At 48.9% G+C, this 6,232-nt stretch overlaps 1 pseudogene; it reads right to left on the reverse strand.

The window, feature by feature from the left end:
• Positions 1-417: 417 nt before the first annotated feature.
• On the reverse strand, positions 418-1,903 carry LOC132229599 (DNA polymerase delta subunit 2-like; annotated as a pseudogene).
• Between the last annotated feature and the right edge of the window lie 4,329 nt (positions 1,904-6,232).

Consider the following 6,232-nt stretch of genomic DNA (forward strand, 5'->3'; position numbering starts at 1 on the left):
CAAACCCCAATGTGCAATCAAGCCTTTACTTATATGCCATTGCTAACATCCCATTGGCGAAGCAAGTTAATGGCTGGGCTCAGAATCAGAGCAGGAGAACAGTGAAAGGTAGATGGCAAGGGGACATGAATACAGGGATGGAATAATTGATGATTGTTTTAGTAATTTACCTTCCACAGCGAAGTAGAGAGTACTAGTAGATCTTGAGAGATAAATGAAAGATGCAGCTCACAAGTTTAAATTTCATAATGCAGCACTCAAGCCTCTTGAGAATGGGTCCCACATATCTCTCCAATATCAACTCAATTTATCCTGCAACTACACACCTGCCAACCTGGGCTCTTCCCAGTTTCAGGGACCTTCCCTGGCTTTTCCTGCTCACTCTTCTCTGGATTATCCCCCCATCATTTTTTTTTTTTAATAGTCAACGGGTACCAAGGGACTCAGTGGCAGGAGGATCTCATCCAGCATCTTGATGGCTTCCACATTGGCTTCCTGGGTTTTCTTGGCCAGATACTCAGCCTTGTGATAAAATCCCTGCTCTGGGTGCTATGGCCGAGGAAGTTCCCAGAGTTCCCAGCAGGATGACCTGGGAGACGTGGGTGGCACTGCCTGCTCACCCTCATCCCCCAGCTGCCCCATCACCATGTCCACCAGTGGCTAGGTGCCTTGCAGGCTCTCTCCTCTGCCTTCACCCAGGTCCAGACCAGACATCCGCAGCACAAACCTGTCCAGGTCAAGTGGTGGTGCAGGCATCTGATAAGCAAACCCTGGGAAGCAATGGTCTTCCACCAAGAACTTGCCATCATCTCTCACGGAGCCCAGCACGGTCAGCAACATCCCTGTGGCCAGGCTGAACATATCAGTGATAACTTCCAGTTTGATCCACTGTAATTCTTCTTCCAAGACCAGCTCATCATCGGTGTGGATGTACTTGCTCCAAGGAGGTGTGGGGAGCAGACTGTGCTCCTTGCTGACCTCTTGCAGGTTAGAGGGCCAGAGCTCCATGGCCTTGAGGAGGGTTCCCACCACACAGCACCTCTCCCTGGGCTGCAGCTCACACTGCTTCTTTAGTTGGACTTCACTGTTGAGCACAGCAGCCCAGGGGCCCTGCCTCTGCCAGGAGGGAGGGACCATTGAGGGCAAGGACCACTTAGACCTAAACAATCACTTGGCTCCAGGAGGACAAAGGGATTCAGGATGTGGATGGGCTCTGGATGGGTCTTTTAAAGAAGGTAGACATGCAGAGAAGGCAATGTGAAGTCAGGGCACAGACTGCAACGATGTGGCCACAAGCTTGGAGCACCAGCAGTCGCCAGGAGCTGGAAGAGGTGGGAAGGACCATCCCCTGGAGCCTCCAGAGGGAGCATAGGCCTGCTGACACCTTCATGTCAGACTTCTGGCCTCTAGGACTCAGCTCCAGGGGACTGCCGCGGGGCCTGCTGCATGGAGATGCTCGCTGCATTGAAGGTGAGGAAGAACATTTCCCCACTGCTGCTGGGCCCGATTCACCAGGAAAGGCCTCATTTGGATGAGGTGGGTGGTATAATGTGGGCATACTGCCAGCTAAAGCTGCGCTCCCCCAGCCAGAAGGGCTGGGAGTAGTTGGTGTAAATCACCATGGGCATGAGGGCAAAGGTGACATTGCTGGTTGACGGTGGGGATAGCCTGCTCAGAAAACATGGTGTGCTCCAGGAGTCCAGACTGCTGCGCCCAGACCAAGGAGGACGTGGTCACTCAGGTGTCCACTGCCTGCTCCACACCTCCACCTGAACAACTACCAAGGTCTCAAATCCACATGCCCCAATTCTTCATCTGCTGTACCCAGCTCTTCAGCACCTGCTCCATCTCAGGATATGAAGCCAGATAACTCTCACCGCACACCAGGGTCCCCATCCCCCATCTTTATCTGATCACATGCTCTACATCCTCCTTAACCTCATTTAAAGCCACTGCTCCCAGAGGTCTTTCCTGATTCTCATCCTCATCCCTCCCCCCCACTACACACACAGACATACATACACACAGACACCACCACCACCACCACCATCCTCACCACCACCAAGCTGGACGTGACTATGAATTTCTGCCTACAATCTCTAGAGCCCCCTCTGTGCCTCTCTTCAGGTACTTAGTGCATTGTACTTATTTACGGATGGATCTTATCTCCTTTCTTAGACTGTGAGCCACCAGAGGGCTGGATCCTTGTGTGGATTCATTCTTTGTCTCCCTCCACAGTGCCCAGCAAGATATCCTCTTGACCTAAGGAGGTCAGTGCTGAACAATTCAAAGATCACAGAAGAAGACATTGCAACCGAGCCAAGAAACACCCTTCAGAGAGGAACTCAGAAGAGCAGCAAAAGTCTGCCCACTGAATGAGGGGTAGGGCTTTGGGCTTGCCAGAAAACACATCTTGAACCAGAGGTCAAATTCATGAAAAGATAGTCCTCAACTGCATCCAAGAAAGAACTTCCTGTAGGAGAACAGTCCAGGTTAGAGTGGGCTGGCAAGAAGAGGAGTGAGACACACCATCTGGCAGTGAATCAGTCTTCTGGTTAGTGTCTGAGAGAGTGATTTTGCTTAGTTTGTTTATATTTAAGGTTTGCACATTAATAATTCCTTCATTAGACTTACGTTGCCCCTTGGCACCAGGAGTTTGTATCCCAGGCCTCACAAATAAAGGGTTTTCAGGAGCAGCTTTCCTCATGAGGCAGCCTGTGCTGAAATTGACCCCTGGCCAATTCCCTGAGAGTTGGCTGGGCACTGGCACATTGTGTACCAGGGGCCAACTAGTGTGTGATTAGATTGGGGGTGGAAGGTGTGGGAGGGGAAGATGACTGGGCAAGTGTGAAGGAATTCTAAAATGTTAGGGAGGGCCATTTCAGTAAATTTCCTTATACACACACCTGCACACCCCTGTTGAATGGGCCATACTCCCTCCTGTCAGAAACCAGTAGCTCAGCCGAGGAAGGCTTCTCCCTTAGGGTGGGTGGGGTAATTAAGACAGTCCTGTAGACCCCACCCTTCTCTAATACTGATACTCTTTGATCAGCCCAACTTCCCTGTGTTTTAAGTGGTAGAACAGTGCCCCAGAATGTATTTATAGCCTCCATAAATACCACAATGTTCCAGGACTAGAGACAGGTCTGCTCTTGGACCTGAGTGCCAGGAGTGACAGAGGGAAGAGATGCTCACACCAGTGGAAGGTGGCTCCAGATGGCACCACTGCTGTGAGCAGAGGACCCATCCTAGTAATGAGGCCTGGAGTGGCTCTTCTGACCCCTCCCAGTACTGTCCCTGAGAACAAAACACCTCCAGAGAGCAACCCCCTTATCAATATGTCAAAACTGAGAGTTCTGTTCAAGATGCAGAGTAGGTGGACACTGTGCTTACCTCCTTCCATGACTACATCAGATTGCAACTAAATTATAGAACAACCAACCTGGAGAACCATCTGAAGATTAGCTGAACAAAAGTCCTATAACTAAAAATATAAAGAAAAAGGCATGTTGAGACTAGTAGGAAGGGTGGACATGCAAGATGGGCTGACCCCAAACCCATGTGTGGTGGTTAAGAATGGAGAGGGATACCACAGCTTCAGAGGTCCCCCCTGGGGAGTGAGGGATCTCAGCCTTATGCTGGGAAGAGGAACCCACAAAACACCTAGCTGTGAAAAATCAGCGGGGATCTGTCCATCCAGGTGAGACGAAAGGCTACTGGAAATACAGGTGTCCTCTAAAAAGGTCCACACAGGACTCTCGCTTGCAGGCACTCACTCTGGGCTCTGGCGAAAGGACAGTGGCAGAAGGGCAGTGTGTCAGGGCCACCGGAGACATATAGGGAGAAACTGAGTTGTGTGGCTTCCAGGTGAGGGCTGGAAAGACAGTCACCATTATTCCTGAATCGGAGCCCTTCTACCACATGGCCAAATCTGAATCTGCACCAGCCTGATGAACTCCTTTAGCTCCACTCTGAAGACTCCCTGAGACCATGATCCACCAACTCACGCACTGCTTGAGGCTTTTCTTAGGGCTCTTTAATACTAGAGGGGACTATTTTATATCAAACATTCCCTCTCAGATTACAGAAACTCTAATCTGGCTAAAACCACTCACCCTCTTCTGCCTCTGAAGAAAAATCCTGTTAATGCCAGCCGATATTGTTCCAAGAATCTGGCCCCTTTCTCAAATCCCAGCCTTTTCCACAAAGAAGTTCAAGAAGCCCAAGAGGAAATCCAATATTCTCCTCAAAAGCAGACATCAGCTCAGTGGATCTCCGGTGCATCCTGTGGAATCCCTAGCAAACAGGTGATCCAGAAAGGAGGGGCTGGAAGAGAGCATGTCACTGCTAGGTCCTGAGCCAGAGAAGCAGATGCTTGAAGACCTAGGAAGAAAGTTTCAACACCCCTACCACCCCATGGTTTCCCATTGTCTACAGAAAGGTCAGATTATTTTGTCCAGAATTCAGGTACTTTACATCATGACCCCAATAAGTCTAGTCCAGGGGTGGGCAAACTTTTTGACTCGAGGGCCACAATGGGTTCTTAAACTGGACCAGAGGGCCGGAACAAAAGCATGGATGGAGTGTTTGTGTGAACTAATATAAATTCAAAGTAAACATCATTACATAAAAGGGTACGGTCTTTTTTTTTTTTAGTTTTATTCATTTCAAATGGGCCGGATCCGGCCCGCGGGCCGTAGTTTGCCCACGGCTGGTCTAGTCTCATTTTCTGCTAGACCTTCAAACCCCTAGCCATCTTGGAGCATTTGTGCTCCTCAAATATACCCAGCTCACCCCACCTGCAGGTCTTTGTTCCAACTACTGAAACATGATTGGTCTTAGGATAGATTCTCAGACCCTGAGATAAAAATTCAAGTACTGCCCTAACGGGTTTGGCTCAGTGGATAGAGCGTCGGCCTGTAGACTGAAGGGTCCCAGGTTCGATTCCGGCTAAGGGCATGTACCTTGGTTGCGGGCACATCCCCATTGGGGGGTGTGCAAGAGGCAGCTGATCAATGTTTCTCTCTCATCGATGTTTCTAACTCTCTATCCCTCTCCCATCTTCTCTGTAAAAAATCAGTAAAAAATATTCAAGTACAAGTATTTTGTGCAGAGGGACTAGGGGAGATGATCAAGAAAATACCAGTAGGATAGTCAGGGAGGATGGAAAGTAATAAAGGGAACATTATTGAGTAGGTTCCCATTGGGGGCAGCAAGGTTTGATTCTACTGGGGAACCCTGGGAGACAGTGTAGAACCCACTTCAGAGTTGTCTCCACCTGAGAGAGAGGGAACTGGGGCGTTTATCCACCAACTCCCATCAGTCACCAGTGGTGGGGTTCTGCAGGGGAACTGGGAGGTATTGACTCTGAAGCATTCGAGTCCAGCTTGCACGGGAATGGTGACTGCCAGGAGGCGATGGCCAGTGCACCAGAAGTATCGCCTTCTCCACTTTCATGCCTCTTTTTCTCTCTCCCATCACCATTTTCAGTTTCTCCAAATGGCCCACTCCTCAAAGGACAATGCCACCTCCTCCAAAAAGCTTTCCTGATCTTCAGACAGAATCAGCGATCCCTCTGGCATCCACAGACAATCACAGCACAACTGTTACAAAATCCTCATGTTACTGCCTTCCGGTTTTGCCTTCACTCAGCTGTCAGTTAAAGGCCGAATTGATGACTAAGTAGTGTGGTGGCGACACTCATCCTCCTGCCTTGGTTTCCTTCCTTTCTGCTTTACACGCAGCGGTGTCTGTGATCTGTACACTCGCAGCAGGTCTTTAACCCTGTTAACATCGGAAGTTAGAAAATACTTCTTTAAAGTGCCATTTGGTACTATTGCCTGAATCTGTTCTTATTGCAAAAACAAAAATTTAAAGGTTGTTATTTGAAGCAGTGCATGGTAATTACTGTGGTGTATAATATCAACAGTTTTATTTGCATATGGTGATATAAAAATAGGAATAAATACCTAAATACCAACTGCTCTCTCCAGGTTATCTGGAACTGTGATGTGTGATACACTGAAAGCATCTACTCTTGCTCTGTAGGAAGAGGAGAGAATGTAAATGGAAGAAAACAAGTAAGAAAAGAGGAAGTTCAGACCCACAGAGAGGAAAAATGCTGGCACTTGAGGAGTAAAGTGGTTTCTGGGAGCCCTGAAGTGACCCACAGCAGTGCAGTGGAGGACGGATTGGTGTAGGCAATCTTACTGTTTCCCGAAAATGACTTTAC

Source organism: Myotis daubentonii, chromosome 3, assembly GCF_963259705.1.
Source record: "Myotis daubentonii chromosome 3, mMyoDau2.1, whole genome shotgun sequence".
Classification (NCBI taxonomy): Eukaryota; Metazoa; Chordata; class Mammalia; order Chiroptera; family Vespertilionidae; genus Myotis; species Myotis daubentonii.